Raw genomic sequence first — 16,272 nt, 5'->3', positions numbered from 1 at the left:
TTATTCATTCTCCAGCTCTCAGAAGCATAGCAAGTGATTGAAAAGATCTTGGCCTGAGTCAGGTGCACATTAGTCCTTAAATTCATATTATTGCCCCTCAATAATTTGGAGAGGTCTCTGACTGAAGACTTTCCCAGTGCAGTGTGTCTCCTGATTTCTGACTGCTGGTACCAAGGCTGTTGACTGTGGACCCAAGTGAGATGAAGTTACAGATATTTCAACCTTCCTTTTCTCCATCTATTATCATATTGCCTATCATTCCAGCGGTGAGAATTTTTGTTTTCTTGGCGTGGGGAGGTAATTCATACTGAAGGCTGCAGTATTTGATCTTCTGCAAGTGTTCCAAGTCCTCCTCACTTTCAACAAGCAAGATTGTGCTACCTGCACAGTGCAGGCTATCAACGATTCTTCCTCCGATCCTGGTGTTTCTTTCCTCTTCATATAGTCCAGCTTCTCAAAAACATCCCCTCCCCTCTAGGTATGACATTTTTGTGGTGCTGTTAGGTGCCATAGAGTTGTTTTTCCTCCCTTTACTCAAAGTGATTGCATGTAATAGAAAAGAACTGACCCATAGATCTTTCTTGACTGTAATCTTTATTCTCCCCCCCCTTTACTTTTAAATTGTGATTTTAACAGAAGTTTGCATAAAAGTTGGATTGTTCCTCCATCCCCACCTCAGTTCACTTAAAAATAAATATATATATCCATTGTTGCATAATTTCATCCCTCCATCCTATCCTGTAATCTTTACAGGAGCAGATTGCCGGGTGTTTATCCTATGAAGCTGCTGGATGGGCTCAAAAGGCCAATCTTTCCATCAGCTACCAAATGCTGAATTGCAAGGGCTTGTTGTTGTTGTTGGATGCCATGGGGTCTATTCTTAAGCAAATTGACTGCTATTTGACAGGACAGAACTGTCTCCATCCAGCTTAATAGGCTGTAATCTTTACAGAAGCAAATCTCAAAGTCTTTCTCCTGTGGAGCCACTGGGTGGGTTTGAACCACCAACCCTTTAAATGGCCAGTAGGTGCTTACTTGGTGCACCACCAGCAAGGCTCCAAAATATGACCATAGTCAGGAAAAAAAAAATCAAAACATGCCTACAGATCAAATGGGGCACTGAGCCTTGGTCTCATCATCTAAAAGAACTCAGAAATACTCCATACTTTTCTGTCACATAGGAGGAGATTGCCCATCCTTCTCCCACAGAGCAGCTGGTGGCCTTGAACAACATGACTATGGGATTACAGTGCAGCTTCTTGCCCCTAGACCACCAGAGCTCCCTAAAAGTAGGTTAGTCTTTCCTAAAATATTGAGTTAGGACGCCACCTAGACTTACAGTTGTCATGATACCATAAGTCACCTTCACTTTGCTGGAGACTGGTGACCTGGAGAAGCCAGAGCAGTTCCCAGGAAATACTGTCCTGCTTCACATGATTATGTTAACCCCAAAAAAGTCAGTGATCTTTCTCTCATTCATTCTTTCAGTCCAAGTTCTGCTTTATATGCAACTGAAGAAAACACATGCTAAGATGCATCTTCATAGAGGCTGGAAGGCTGAAAGGCCTCACATTCATGATTTTGGGGTTGTAAAATCCTCCCAAGACTTTTATATAGTGAGAAGGAATGTTTCTAAAATCTCTAAGACTCTAAAGTGGAACTGAAAACTGTAGAGAAAATAATCTACTTTATCACATTACTTTATCACCATGTCTTTTAAAAGCAGTTTCTAAATCTGAAAGCCAAGATCCATCTAACATTAGTACCACGACCCCTTCTAAAACCAGCCTACACTTCTGGCAGTTATCTGTTGATGTGCTGTCCCAGTTGTTTTTGGATAATCTTCAGTAGAATCTTGCTTGTGCGTGATATTAATGATACTGTTCAGTAATTTCCACACTCTGTCAGATCACCTTTCTTTGGAATGGGAACAAATAAATATCTCTTCTAGTCAGCTGGCCAGGTGATTGTCCTCCAGATTCCTTGGTGAGCACATCTAGGGCAGCACCTGTTAGTTGAAATATGTCAATTGGTATATCATCAATTTCTGGGACCTTATTTGTTACCAGCTTTTTCAAAGCAGCTTGAACTTCTTCCTTCATCACCATAGGCTCTTCTTGCTCATAGGTTGTTTCATGAAATTCTTCTTGTGATGGATCTTGGCTGAGAGTAGGGAGTACCAGAGGAATATCTATCTGTATTTCATTGATTATGCAAAGGCGTTTGACTGTGTGGATTTCAACAAACTGTGGCTAACTCTGAGAAGAATGAGAATCCCAGAACACTTATTACATGCTAATGCGAAACCTATACTTGGACTAGGAGGCAGTTGTCAGAACAAAGCAAGGAAATACTGCATGGTTCAAAATTGGGAAGGGTGTACACCAGGGATGTGTCCTATCCCCATATCTTTTCAATCTATATGCAGAACAGATTATCCGGGAATCTGGGCTCTATGAGGAGAAATGTAGTATCAGGATTGGAGGAAGATTCATCAACAGTCTGCGATATTCAAATGATACAACCCTGCTTGCTGAAACTGAGGAGGACCTGAAGCACTTGTTGCAGAAAGTCAAGGACTACAGCCTTCAATGTGGATGGAGGCTCAGTATCAAGAACACAAAGATTCTCACCACTGGGCCAACTGGCAGCATCATGATAGAGGGTGAAGAAATTGAGATTGTTAACAGCTTTAGTTTGCTTAGCTCCACAATCTTGGTACCAGCAGCCAGGAAATTAAAAGATGTATTGCGATGGGGAAGTCTGCTGTTAAGAGACCTCTCCAAAGTAATTAAGAACAATGATGTCACTCTGGAGACTAAGGTGCACCTGATGCAGGCCATGGTCTTTGCAATCACTAGTTATGCATCAGAGAGCTGGATGATTATTAGGAATAATAGAAGGAAAACTGAGGCCTTTGAGCTGTGGTGTTGGAGAAGAGTATTGAATATACCATGGACTGCTAAGAGAACAAACAGGTTCATCCTAGAGAGGGTTAAACCAGGCTGTTTCTTGGAGGCAAGGATTCTGAAGCTTTGTCTGATGTACTTTGGACATGTTGCAAAGAGGGACCAGTCCTTGAAGAGGGACCACGCTTGGAAGGGTGGAGGGACAGCACAGTAGAGGAAGGCCCTCTATGAGATGGATTGATTCAGTGACTGGGGGTAATGGGGGAAGGTGTGTCAGAGACAGTTGGATTGGCACAGGATAGAGCAGGGTTTAGGGCTTTGTACATAGGGTCGCTATGAGTCGCAGGCAACTGAATGGCACATAACAACAACAACAATTCTAGGGGGAAAATGGAATATACTTGCATCCCCATGGAAGCTTCACAAAACCTAGGATGAAATGTGAACAGAAGGGTGGAGTGGGAAGCACACAGGGTGGGAGTGAGATCATTAAAGTCCTGTTGTGGCTCTGTGCACAGATTTTTCTTTATATGTCACTGTCTGCCCCGCCAACTGTACACATTTGTCACAACAATACAAATGATACTTGACATGAGAATCTTTCTGGAAGAATAAAATTGTATATTCATGTAAGGTTTTGTTTCCAAACATTAAAATTACTTTCTTGGGTAAAGCTGTGTCTCCCCAGAATTTGGGCAGACGTCCTGATCTCTACGCCTGTGGATGATATCCCATTTAGAAAGAGTTGTCTTTGTTGTGTTGATGAAGCCACATTAGTGCAAGGTGTGTCCTAAACCTAATTACTTCTGAGTTATATGAAGAGCAGTGCAGACATGCAAATACAAACGGGTGAAAGATAGATGCCATGTGTAGACTGGCATCAACCAAGGAATGTTGGTGATAGTGAATCTGAGATAAGGAACTTCCTCCAGGGTAGAGAGAGAAAGAGACTGCTTTTTCTTAGATCTGGTGCCCTAAATTCAGATAGCTAGCCTCAGAAACTGAGAAAATAGATTTCTGATTATAAAAGCAACCCACCTGAGGTATTACTGTTCCAACAGGGCCAAGAAGTAGTTAATCACATGGGAGGGACTACCGCCTTTCACCCATAAAGCAGCTAAGAGATTCATACTGCATCCCTTTAGTTTGGCAAAGCAACTCCTTACCACTAAGCCACCAGAGTGCCCTAATTATAAAAACCACCCACTTGAGGTATTACTATTCCAACTGTACTAAAAATCTAAGACAATGAGCAACACTGGTAATCTATCAAGCGTCTTCTTAATAATTCTTATTATGTGATGGCTTTGGCCCATTCTTAACAAATTTTCCTAAGAGGACTTTAGCCTCCAAATAATCAAATCTATTTTGAAGGATACATGGAGACAAAAATTATAAAAGCCAGATGGTAAGATCCATGGGGGCAGGGCTGTCTGTGTCTGTTGCATTTGGCATTTGGTACTTGATGAATATTTGTCAAAAGGGAAAAACAACATTTAGAAAGCATGCACAGGAAGAGTGCTCAGAATATGTGTGTGTGTGTGTGTGTGTGTGTGTGTGTGTGTGTGTGTGTGTAGAAAAATCTCATAGCAATCCCATTACCACTGCTATTATTTTATCCATTACACAAGTAAAGAAACTGAGGTGTACAGAGGTTTTAAAAGTTGCCCAAAGTCAGGTTTTTAGTATGCAACAGAATTGGAATGGGAATCACAGTCTGACTTCTAAATTTGTTCATGTGACTCTAACAGAGCAAAGAAGATGTTACAAATATTGTCACATTTAATACTTTGACTGTAGAAGCTATCAAAGAGCATCCATAGAATCAAATACTGTGAGAACTTTGACCTGAATTTCCACAAGAGGACTTTAAATAAACCAATCATCCCCCTCGATCACTGGTGTACTCACACATTTGAACCATTTTAATGGACTAGGTGCTTGTTAGTGTGTTATTTTTAAAATTAATCAGCAGGATAAGGCTAATACTTCTGAATTGTATTTACAATGAATAAAAGGTAAAGTAGATTCTGTGGGCAAGACCATAAAGACCTACTGGAACTAGCTGCCTTCAGGCTGACTCCAACTCAAGGAAACTACATTTACATCATGAGGATTCCAGTGACTGGCTTTTCAGAGGTAGATCAGCAGATCTTTCTTCTGAGGCACCTCAGATGGCTCAGACACCTAAATTTTCACTTAACAGCTAAATTTCCTAACCAGAGAGACGTGATGCGGAAAGGCAGAGGGTTAAACAGCTAAATTTCCTAACCAGAGAGACGTGATGCGGAAAGGCAGAGGGTTAGCAAAGGAGAGGAAGACCCTCGACCAGGTGGATTGACACGGTGACTGCTGCAATAGGCTGTAGTGTGTCAGAAGGTCTGAGGACGGCACAGGATAGGACAGGGTTTAGTTCCGTTTTTCGTAGGGTCGTTATGGGTCATACTTGACTCGAAGGCTAACTAACAACCAGCTTGGAGGGTTAAATGTTGGGTTGCTAACGAAAAGGTTGGTATTTCAAACTCACGGGTCATTAATTGAGAGGAAGATGAAGCAACGTGCTCCTGTAAAGATTACGGCTTTGGAGACCCTGGGGTGGTGCTGCTCTGCCTCATAGGGCCACAGTGAGTCAGATTGACCCAACAACAGCGAGGTTTGGATTTCGTATAGCCAAGTGGATTAAAACAGCGATTGTTTCTTATCTTTCAGATGTGGATTTTTTGTTTTCTTGTTTGTTTCCATTATGGGCAGATGATAAAGAAAAGTTTTTTCTGCTGGCTGAGTGTCTGTCCCATGTAGTGTCAAAGGCTGAGATGCAGACCGCTTCCCTGTCGCCATGGAAACAGAGATGAAATCTTTGTTGAAGGGCAAACCACTCTAGCCCTGATCATTTCCTACCTGAATTTGCATCTTTGAAATTCTAAAGGGAAATAGAAAATCATTCCATTCAATAAGTCACGTCTGCATAGTTCTTGGTAAGACTCCTCCAGAGACATGTCTAAGCACAAATTGGATTTTAAAAAGCAACTTCCACTTAAAGAGATCTGTTTCTAAGAGTTGCCAAAATTACAAGAGTCATGTGAAAGTGTGCTGCAAACACCATCTTTCCCCGAGCCCAGAGTTTGTCTGTTTTCGGAGTTATACATCTGTTCTGAATCATTTCTTATGTTCCATGTACTCTCCTGCTTCAGTAGCTACTGAGGTGGTAAGGCTGATTTAAACTGGGCAGTGCAGGTATCAACGGGCAGCTTGCTTCAAGTCTTGAGTGAAGAGTAGATTCTGGATATACTAGTAATTCATCACAACTCTACACAATCCTTTTACATAGGGTAAGACTCTCTTGCCAGAAAAAAAAAAAATATATATATATATACAAACAAACATTACACAGACATAGTTACACTGAAACAGCATTTGTTGCTTATCTGCAATCCCAATTTAACTGGGCAATTTATACTTATATTTGTTGAATTTGACAGCTCCACTCTGAGGTTAAGTAGTTTTTGTGGGGAGTGGGTTATGCTATTTTATTTAAATATAGTCAGAAATAGCTGACACAGTCATCAATCTTCTTGAATACAAATGTTCCTAGAAGTATGTTGGGTTGGGGGAAGGACCTGTTAAGAAAGTAATTTTAAAGAAATCCAGCAATTTACACTTCTATAGCAACAATAGCTACTGTTTGAGTTGCTGTCCTGAACCACCCCTTTTCTGTATATACTTAATATTAGCGTGAGTCCCGGGGGGCTGCATATGGCTAACTGCTAATTGAAAGGTCAGAGGTTCAAGTCCATACAAAAAATATTTTGGAAGAAAGACCTAGCTCCCTATTGTTGAAAGGTCATCCATTCACTGACTGTCCCATGGAGCACAGTCTTACTCTGATACTTCCAGAGGTGTCATGAGCCAGAATCAACTGTAAAGCAACTTTTTTATTATTATTAACTACAGGGCAGATTATTATTATTAAGGAGCTCCGGTGATCCAGTGGTAAGAAACTGTGCTGCAATCCCAAAGGCATGTGGTTTGAATCCACCATGTGCTTTGCAGGAGAAGGATGGGCAATCTCCCATGCAATTAATTAATCTGCCTCTGAAAACCCACTGGAGGGTCAGCTATGGGTCAGTTCTGACTTGACAGTACAAAATAACAACAGATTATTATCCTTCTTTTAGAGATAAAGAAACCAAGTCTCAGGGATAAAGTATGATTTTCTGACTAGCTGCTGAGCAGTGACCATTGGCAGCAAGTCCTATACTACTTTTACCTTGCCTTGCTAATTAACCTTTCCAGATTCAACGAAATCATCAGGGATTCCTGAACTTCACAACCTGGAGTTTGTCTAAGCCTTCCCATTTCTAACAAGGAATTAGAGTCCCTCCACATTTTCATTTCTGGCCATGTCTTAGTTATCTAGAGCTGCTATACCAGAGATAACTTAAGTGGATGGTTTTTACAAACAATATTCTCTCACCGTTTACTCTCAAAAAAATCTCATTGTTGTCAAGCTGGAAATGACGCATAGCTGACCCTCCAGCAGGTTTTTGGAGGTAAATCACACAGGAGGAGATTGTCCATCTTTCTCCTGCAGAGTTTGGGAGATTTGAACCGCATCAAGGTCTCCCCTTTGGGTTAGCAGCACAGCTCTCGAGGCCACTAGGGTGTCTTTATCTCACAGTGTAGGAAGTTAGAAGTCCAGATTAAAGCTGCTGGTCCTGGGACGGGTTTTTGTTTTTTTTTCTGTCTCCCAGTTCTGGGAATCTCCCTGTACAGGAACTTGGGTACAAAGAACAAACTCCACTTTAGCTTTTTTTTTCCTCATTGGTATCTTACTGATATTAAAGCACCTCCTTCACTGCCTACTTAATTCTCTCCTCTTTAATCTCTGGTAGAGCACATAAAAAGGTGCTGCATCCCTTTCATACCTCAGGGAAACTCCCTTTCTATCCATTCAGGACTGTGATGGGATTGAGTGCTGCATTCCACCTTAATCCCTTTACTGAGAGGCTCATTGCATCCAGTCACATTGTGGGAGGTGATGACATTATTATCCACCTGATTCTAATGCAGCCTCATAAACATCATAGACATTAAGATTTACAGCACATGTGATAATTACATAACATTGAAGACCATGGCAAAGTTGACATATGTTTGGAGGGGATGCATGACGGTTAATATTGTGGGTCATTTGAATCAATGGATGGCTATGTACGATCAAGGTAACAAATGACTCTCTATAATGGAACAATATTGATGTGTCTGCTAATCATTCCCTTGGTTTGCAGATCTTGACTGTGGTCACAGCACGGGTACTTCTGACCTTGCTTTATAGTTTACAAAACAGGGAAATAAATTATGCAAGACATCAGCCAAGTACATGTAGCAGTTTCTCTTATAGGATCGGGTTTCATTCGCCTCAGGATTCTTCTCAATCCAGGACTCTAGGGAAACCAATCAATCAGATTTGGCGAGATGAAACCCATTTGTAATTCACTGCTGATACAAAAAAACCTTACACCATACAAGAGGCAGAAAGCTTCCTGAATTATTAAAACTCTGAAATGTGGAAAATTATCTAAAAATAATAACTCCTAAATATACACTGCTGGAATATAAATGTCTTATGCAATTAAAATTTTAACCAACATTCATAATTTTTTTTAAATCAGAACACTAGCCAAATAGACATTGATATTTACTTTAAATGTAACCACAGTACCTGGTAGTTTCCCCAAAGCTAAGCTCAAACTTTTGGTCTGCTTTTGTTGATCTACAGAATAAAATCAAGACTTTTTTGCCCAGTACAATCTTCAATTGCATTACTAGTGGTTCTCATCCTTTTGTACACTGTGGACTACTTTGAAGGAGCCTTTTGAAGAACCTTGGTACCACTGTGGGTTTAAGAGTTTGAATCCTAGTGAAAAGCTTCATGGTTTGAACCCACCAGCCACTCAGTGGGAGAAGGATGAGGCTTCTACTCCATAAAGATTTGCAGCCCTGAAACCCTTTGAGCAGCTATCCTCTGTCCAACAGGGATGCCTTGAATGGCAAGGGATTTGGTTTACTGCAAGCTCCCTGGACAGTCTCTCGTCGACAGTAAAGTTATGGAACTTTTCATCAAGTAACTCTTGTTGTTGCCACATAAGCAATAAACAGGCAATCTGGAAAAAACCCCAAGCAGAAGTTTTCACTTCTAAGCACTAGGGGGAAATAGCCAGGCTTCATGGTGAGTTGCACTATAATTTCTTGAAAGCACCATTCCCTACAAGCTGGGAATAGTAGACCCACATCCAAATGTTGGAAAGTATTTCCTCATTTCTAACTTGAAGGGGAAAAAAAAGAAAGAAGACCAATGTTAGGGGGAAAGAACATTCATGTTAAAAAGTGGGAAAATGTTAGAGAAATAAACACCATATTCTAAATATGAAATGTGAACTTTGGGATTCTCTACTATATATGGCTTTTGGTATAGTTATAAATACTTACACTACCCTTTTACTTTTAAACGCACACAACACTAAATTATGACCTTCACTCGAATGCAAACTCCCAGCAAGACCAGGGATTATGCGCAATCCCAGGATCCACCATGCTGCCTGGTAAGAACAAACACTCTGATCTCAATTCCAACTCATAGAGACTCACAGGGCAGAGAAGAAACCTTGGATACTCATAGTTTTACCAACATTGTGAATCTTTATGAAAGCTGATTGCCTCACCTTTTCCATCAGAGCAGCAAGTGGGTTTTGCAAGCTTTTAGTTCGGGATCAAATACTTAAATGCTGTACCACCAGAGCTTCTATCTGGCAAGAGTACGCACTTGATCACTATTTAAGATTGAATAAATGAATAGATAATTTATCAAGAGACTATGGAATTAGAATTATTAGAGTCTATGTTCTATATTTATCATTTCCTTTCTAGTTTTGCATCTGATTTGAAATAACATAGCTTTAATGCTTCCTCTAGCACTGTATGCATAACAATTTCTCAAGGCATTATTGGGTTTAGGTGATTTCCTTCTTCACACATTCTAGTGCTCTGGTCTTGGAAAAATCTTTTTTGCAGCTTTAAAAGGGCTCGTAATTCTGAAAATAAAATTTAAAATGTTGGTTTTACCTTTCAAGTCTACAACAAATAAAAGACTGAGTTTACAAAATGTAGTCTAATCTTGAAGAATGTAAGTAGGATAGAATTTTTCCCCTAATAGATTATATACAAAATTCAAATACAAATGTGAACAAATTCTTTCCATTTTCCTCCCCCCACCACCCATCAAATTGTACAGCCCAATGATTAATCCCCTCTTGCCCCTGCACATTCACATCCCTCTGCTTCCAGCCTCTCCCACACCCCTCCTGGATCCTTACACTCCTTCTACAACAATAGATTTATACAGTATTTATCCTTATGGGACAAATCCTGGGCTTTAGCTCTTGCGGTGGTGGATGAATTCCTGCTCTCCTTTCCTGACACATTGAGTATCAGAGCAAAAACCTGCAGAGGGGGGAAACCATACCAAACTTGTCGGCCTTCCCACCCATTTGCACTCTTGGGGTTAGGTAAAGGGATCATAAAGTCATCTATTCTTGTTGGCCGGTGAGCATCTTTGCTCTGCTAAGTAATACTTCACCCTGTTTTTCCTTGGACTATGCAGAACCCACTGAAAACAGTCTTCGTGAATTGTCTATCATGCCCCATCCATCCCAGAGAGGGCTTCTTAACTCCAACAGATGTTCTCTCCTGACACTGAATCGTGAACGGAAATAAGAAAGGTCTGAGAGTCACCATTTCTGCAGCACTTCTTGACCTTCATTTGTTTCTGATCAATGGTACTGGTGCCTGAAAGGGCGCAAGACATAGCTGTACTCCTGTGTTTTGACTTGTTCCATATGTCTCCATTCATTTCCTTATTTTAGCTTTGCATTTTTGCTGAGATTTGACCAAAAGCAGTTGTTGTGGTTGTTTTGGTGTTTGGGGGTTTTTGTTTGGTTTGTTGGTTGGTTGGTTGGTTGGTTGGTTGGTTGGTTGCAACCAGGAAGTCCTACTCAAGCTGAATCTAAGGTCTCTGTATACAAATGACGTCAAATATAAGGATCTGCACAGTAAGTTTCTTTGAGATGCAGGTCAAATAGAGTCCAGATTTCCTCCTTCTGTAAGCTGCTGCATCATTTCAACTCTAATGTTATTCACTCTCCCTCCCCTCAGAATTCTTTCCTACTCCCTGCAAGTTGGAAATTTGCTTCAACAGCTCACGGAATTAATGAACTATACTTACAGTTAAATGGTTTATTAAGCTGTTCTTGTTGTTATGTGCCATTGAATCAGAACCAACCCAGAGTTGACCCTCCAATAGATTTTTAGATCACATGACAGGGTAGTGCCCATCTTTTTCCTCTGAACAGCTAGTGAATCCGAACCCTGCACCTTTGGGTTGGCAGGATGACTATCTACTAGGCCTGTCAGAGCTACTTTATGCATAAACATCTAGATCAGGAAACATGTCTGACTTCTTCAATGCAGAATAGCTCTCAGCTCCTCTTGGGAGGCTTCTATGCCCTCCACTACACCACCAACACTCTTTTAATCCTATGGACCATGCAGGCCTCTTGGCTGCCTGTAGATGGCTCCTGTGGGCAACAGGGGAGGACAGGACAGGCTACACTTAGCCTTGCCATCTGTCATCACTGGCTTTGCCACTAGGCCCTTTCCAGGCCTCTCCTTGTCTTGAGTATTAAGCTCACCTGTTTCAGCATTTTTAGGTGACTGACTTACTCCTAGAGCTTCTATCTTGAATCTTTCTATCTGAAAAATCTTTGTTAGGTTACATATGCACCCACACACTCCTCTTGTCAATTTCAAAGCATAGCCCTACCCCAGGAGGCCAATGCCCTCTAGACAGATCACAGACACTCATTTACATATTAGGTTGCAGCTCACCTCACTTGCAAAGTCCATTGACCAATCCTTACAAGATGCATGCCAATCACAGTGCAGGTTGCAGCCCAAGGCCAGACAAAAAGGCAAGTTGTTTCCAACTTACCTGGGAAATGTCAATCAACTTAAGAAAAAAGTATTAAACCCTCTGAGAGAGGAATTAGGGTAAAGGTGATTCCTCAAGGTTTAGATGTTTCAAGATGTTCTTCTGAAGAACCAAAGTAAACTGTCACAATAAAGACACTCATTTCATCAAATCAATTCTTTGAGGTTCAATGTTATTGAAATGCAGCAGGTAGCCAGGACTACCGTGGGCCTTGAGGTAGATTAAGAAATAGAACAGAGATGTACTAAACCATAATACCAAGGGAATGTCCCTAGTGGTACAACAGAGGGAAGACAGACAATTCTTTTTTTTGTTTTGTTTTTTTAGATGTAAGGAATTAATGGAGGTAGGGAGACTGAGGCACGCCCAGCCAGGGTGTTTGGTTCCTGGGGGCAGGTCCAGTTACAGAAAAAAAACAACAACAGGGAAATGAAGGTGTGGGCAGACAGCAGATTTGGTCTTGAACTTGGGAGATAGAAAAGTGATGCTCCTTGAGCCTCAGGAATGGGGAGCAGCAGAAAGAAAGCCATGTCTGAGGGGGGCCCTGAGGACCCAGAGGGGGAAAGGGAAGCAGTGCTGAGGAAAAGGCATTTGGCTCAGTCTCCTGCCTGCATCCATCCATGAAGCAGATGGGAGTGGGTCTTGAATCCCTGGCCCCTTTTAAGGGCCCTGCAGTCGCTCCTGGTTGAGTTTCTGGAAAAACCTTTTGCCAAACTCATAAGCGCTGATCATGACTGCACAGGAGGGGGCGGCCTTGATGATCCTTGGGAGGAAGCCTGCCAACAGTCCCTTGTCCCTGACTCGGCTCGGATCCTCTCGGATCCTCCGCAGCAGCACCCGGGTAGAGTTCACATGTGGAGGCCTCACTCTCAAGGCCTCCATCGCTCCCAGCTGGACCTGGCGCTGAGTCTTCACCACATCAAAAGGCAGAGTCAGGATGGCTGCCACCGTCCCTGACATGCCGCCAGCTATGAAGCTGATGCCCACAGATGTCTGATCATTTGGCCTGGACCCCCTTAGCCAGCTCTTCAACAACTCGTAGCTGAACCAATATAGAGCCGAGAAGGGCACATCCCGAAGGGCAGTGGGCCCCCAGCCCAGCCACAGAGAGCACCAGCCTCCCTGAGCCACTGCAGCCTGAACAGAGGCCCTCAGCTCTGGGTACGACACATGCTGAGCCTGCAGCTTCGTCCGCACCAGCTCCAGGGGGCTGATCACAGTCACTGTGCCCAATCGGGCCAGAGCGCCAGCCACGATGGGTGCACAGATGTCAAGTTTCGCCCCCACAGGAAGGTCTTGAGTTGGTCATATAGGCAGTGAAGTAAATAGCGGTGGCCAGCACAGTCATCACCAGGGTGGCTGGGAGACCACTCCAGAGGGTCCTGGTGCCTTCATGCTTCACTATCTTTACAAAGGCATCCATGGTGCCAGTGAAGCGGGTGGGATCCTGAAACCGGTAGCACAGCGGGCCCCCTTAGGGCACAGGTACACTGGCTCCAGGACTCCATTGCAGTACAGGAGGCACTTCCCAGCAGGTTGGAGAGGGGACGACAGTTTGGTGTAGGAGATGCTCCAGTGTCTATAGGGAGATGTTGGATCACTGGCTCCTAAAGAGCGCTGGGACTGCAGACGCACCTTCACCACGTCCAGCAGTGTCATAAAGAGAGAGGTGACCCAGTGCCTGAAGCCACCATCTGCTGGAGAAGGCTAATGCCCCCCGGGGTCTTGGTCAGCCACCGTGAAGTTTCGATCCTGATTCTAGGCTGGTGCTCGCGCAGCCCCGGGCCCGGTGAGCCCATAGCGGCTCCACGGCCGGCCGCAGCACCGACCCGCGCGTTCTCCTCGCAAAGAGGCCTCCGCCGACCTCTTTTTTATTATTATTAAGATTTTATTCGTCTCTCGGACTCTTAGTCCTCATCTTTCCCACATAATAGGCTTGACTTCTGGAATAACAGCTTTCCTGGGATGTAACCCTTTCCAGGTGATAGGAGTTATCAAATCCTCATTTCTAGGATCTTTCCACTCTAGAATTCTCAGCTGCAGAATCTATTTTCTTAGGTCTTAACCAGAATCCATCTAGACACATGCACCATAATCAGAACATATTACATGTCTTTCTTTCTAGTACTGATATACTTCTCTCCTTTCCCCAATGAGTTTTTACTGAGAGACGCTGGAGTACAGCCCTTTCGAAGAAACCTGTCTACCAGCTAGGACAGACAATTCTTAAGCAAATCCAAGTTCTTTTCTCTCCATACTCCAAGTCCAGCCCACTTTTTATGGCCTGATCCAGTTCAGAGATAGTCCCAGATCAAGGCCACAGAGCTGAGAAAAACAGGACAATGTGACTCCAAAGAAGGAGAATATTGTGAGGGAAAGAAGTGCTCACCTCTGCACCAGGTGTCAGGTAGAAAGTAAGCTTCAGTGTATGTCCGACAGATAGCAGAAACCAGAGCTTGGATTTTATGCATGTTATGGAGTCACTTCACAGAGTTTGAAGGGTATTTGGTTGAGTTGGGTGACAATTTAAAGTTATATACCAAACTTGGATTTGTATGATTTCAGGTGACCTCCGAGAAAGGTCTTTCACAACCCTTGAAACCGTAGTTTGTTGACAGGTCTTTGCAACTAGAAGACCCTACTCCAGCTGGAACTAGGGTCTCGGTATACAAATAATGTCAAATATAAGGCTTGACACAGTCAATTTCTTTCTTTAAGGTGGAAGTCAGATTTAGCCTAGATTTCCACCTTCTCCAAGCTGCTGTACCTGCATTTATTGGCCTGTAAAACAAGCCAAGCCTTTGCTTGTTTTATTCATGTCATGGAAAATTTAAAAAAATCCAAGAAACTAGCAATTTCTGTGTGGCCTGGACCCAATGCATGATGAAAACTAAAATATGGTTTTCTTTTTGTCATCCCATAACCAACAATTGAGCAATAAAAATTTATTAGGCTTTAAAGGCAATTGTGGTTTAGAGAGAGGCTAAGTTCATAAATGAATCTGAATATGTCAGGTTTAAGGTTGATCTGGGAAGAAAAGGGTGGAGCTCTCACTCAAAAGCCTGCTGGAAGCCATGCATTCAATTCCCAATGATTCCAGCCCACATCCTAGGGTCAGCTCAGAGAGGAGATTCCCATCAGAAGATAAAACCAGCAGGGCCTGGCATTCCCTAAGAGCACCACGGGAAAAATAGCCTACTAATTGATTGTCAGCACTCATCTCCAGTCAGGGGACAGCCTAATTGATGTCTGTGTGACTAAGAAGGAAACTGAAATCAAGGATCAGGTTTTCCAACTAAATAATGAATAATGCATAGCAAATTATATATATTACTGAATTGGTAAATTGAAAACTAGAGTTTTTGTCCAGGCTTAGTTTCTAAAAGGAGTCATCTCTTTCTCTTCACTCAGTTTCTACATGTATAAACTTAACAAACAGCCCAAGTTCATTGTTATCAAGTAGGAATCAGCTCATAGCTGACCTGACCCCTCCATTAGGTGTCTGAGGCTACAAATTGAACAAGAGGGGACTTCTCATGTCTCCTGAGAGACTGCTGGTGAATTTGAACACCCAGAGAGGCACGGCCTTTGGGTTAGCGATGCAAATCCACACAGACTATGTGATTTATAAAAGAAAGGATTTTAATTCAATGATGACCAAGATGTCTCCTGCTTCTGTAGTAGAGAGGTGTTCCTGGTATGGGTTCCTACTGTCAAGGTTCTCTGTTGCTTTTGATGAGGTGGATTTTTTCCCCTTCAAACAATACATAAAAATCAACTTTATTTTCAAATGTTAACAATGAGCACACAGCAACTGAAATGAAAACTACAATGTCATTCCTTTTAAGAATAAATTTTTTTCTGCTTTGAATTTTGTCGAAATCATATGTTTTCAGCTATGAACACCGTTTTTAATGAAATGAAAATTATTCATTGACATAATAAGGATTTTTACGGGACACCTATGTCCCAGAGTCTCTGGTGCAGTTTGGAGCTTCCTCAAAAAGCTGAACATTGAAATTCCATATGCCCTAGCTATTCCACTGCTAGGAATATACCCTAAGGAACACAGAAACTGAGACACAAACAGAGATTTGTACACCGATGTTTATTATTCTCAATAGCATAAAAATGAAAACAGCCAAAATGTTCATAAACAAATGATTGGACAAGAAACTGCACTACAATCTCAGAGGTGCATGGTTCGAATCCACCAGATGCTCTGCTAGAGAAGGAAGAACAATCTCCTCCTATACCTGTCAGGTCTGATTTGACAGTACACACAAAAAAATAATAAAATAAAAAATAAAATTTAAA

The 16,272-nt window shown here is 42.2% G+C and overlaps 1 pseudogene; it reads right to left on the bottom strand.

The window, feature by feature from the left end:
* Positions 1-12,615: 12,615 nt before the first annotated feature.
* LOC102848701 lies at positions 12,616-13,754 on the bottom strand (annotated as a pseudogene).
* Positions 13,755-16,272: the final 2,518 nt, after the last annotated feature.

Source organism: Elephantulus edwardii, unplaced genomic scaffold (genome assembly GCF_000299155.1).
Source record: "Elephantulus edwardii isolate Elephantulus edwardi_28Jun2011 unplaced genomic scaffold, EleEdw1.0 scaffold00113, whole genome shotgun sequence".
Taxonomy (NCBI): Eukaryota; Metazoa; Chordata; class Mammalia; order Macroscelidea; family Macroscelididae; genus Elephantulus; species Elephantulus edwardii.
Note: the sequence above shows the minus strand (reverse complement) of the source record. Positions and strands in the feature narration are given on the sequence as shown.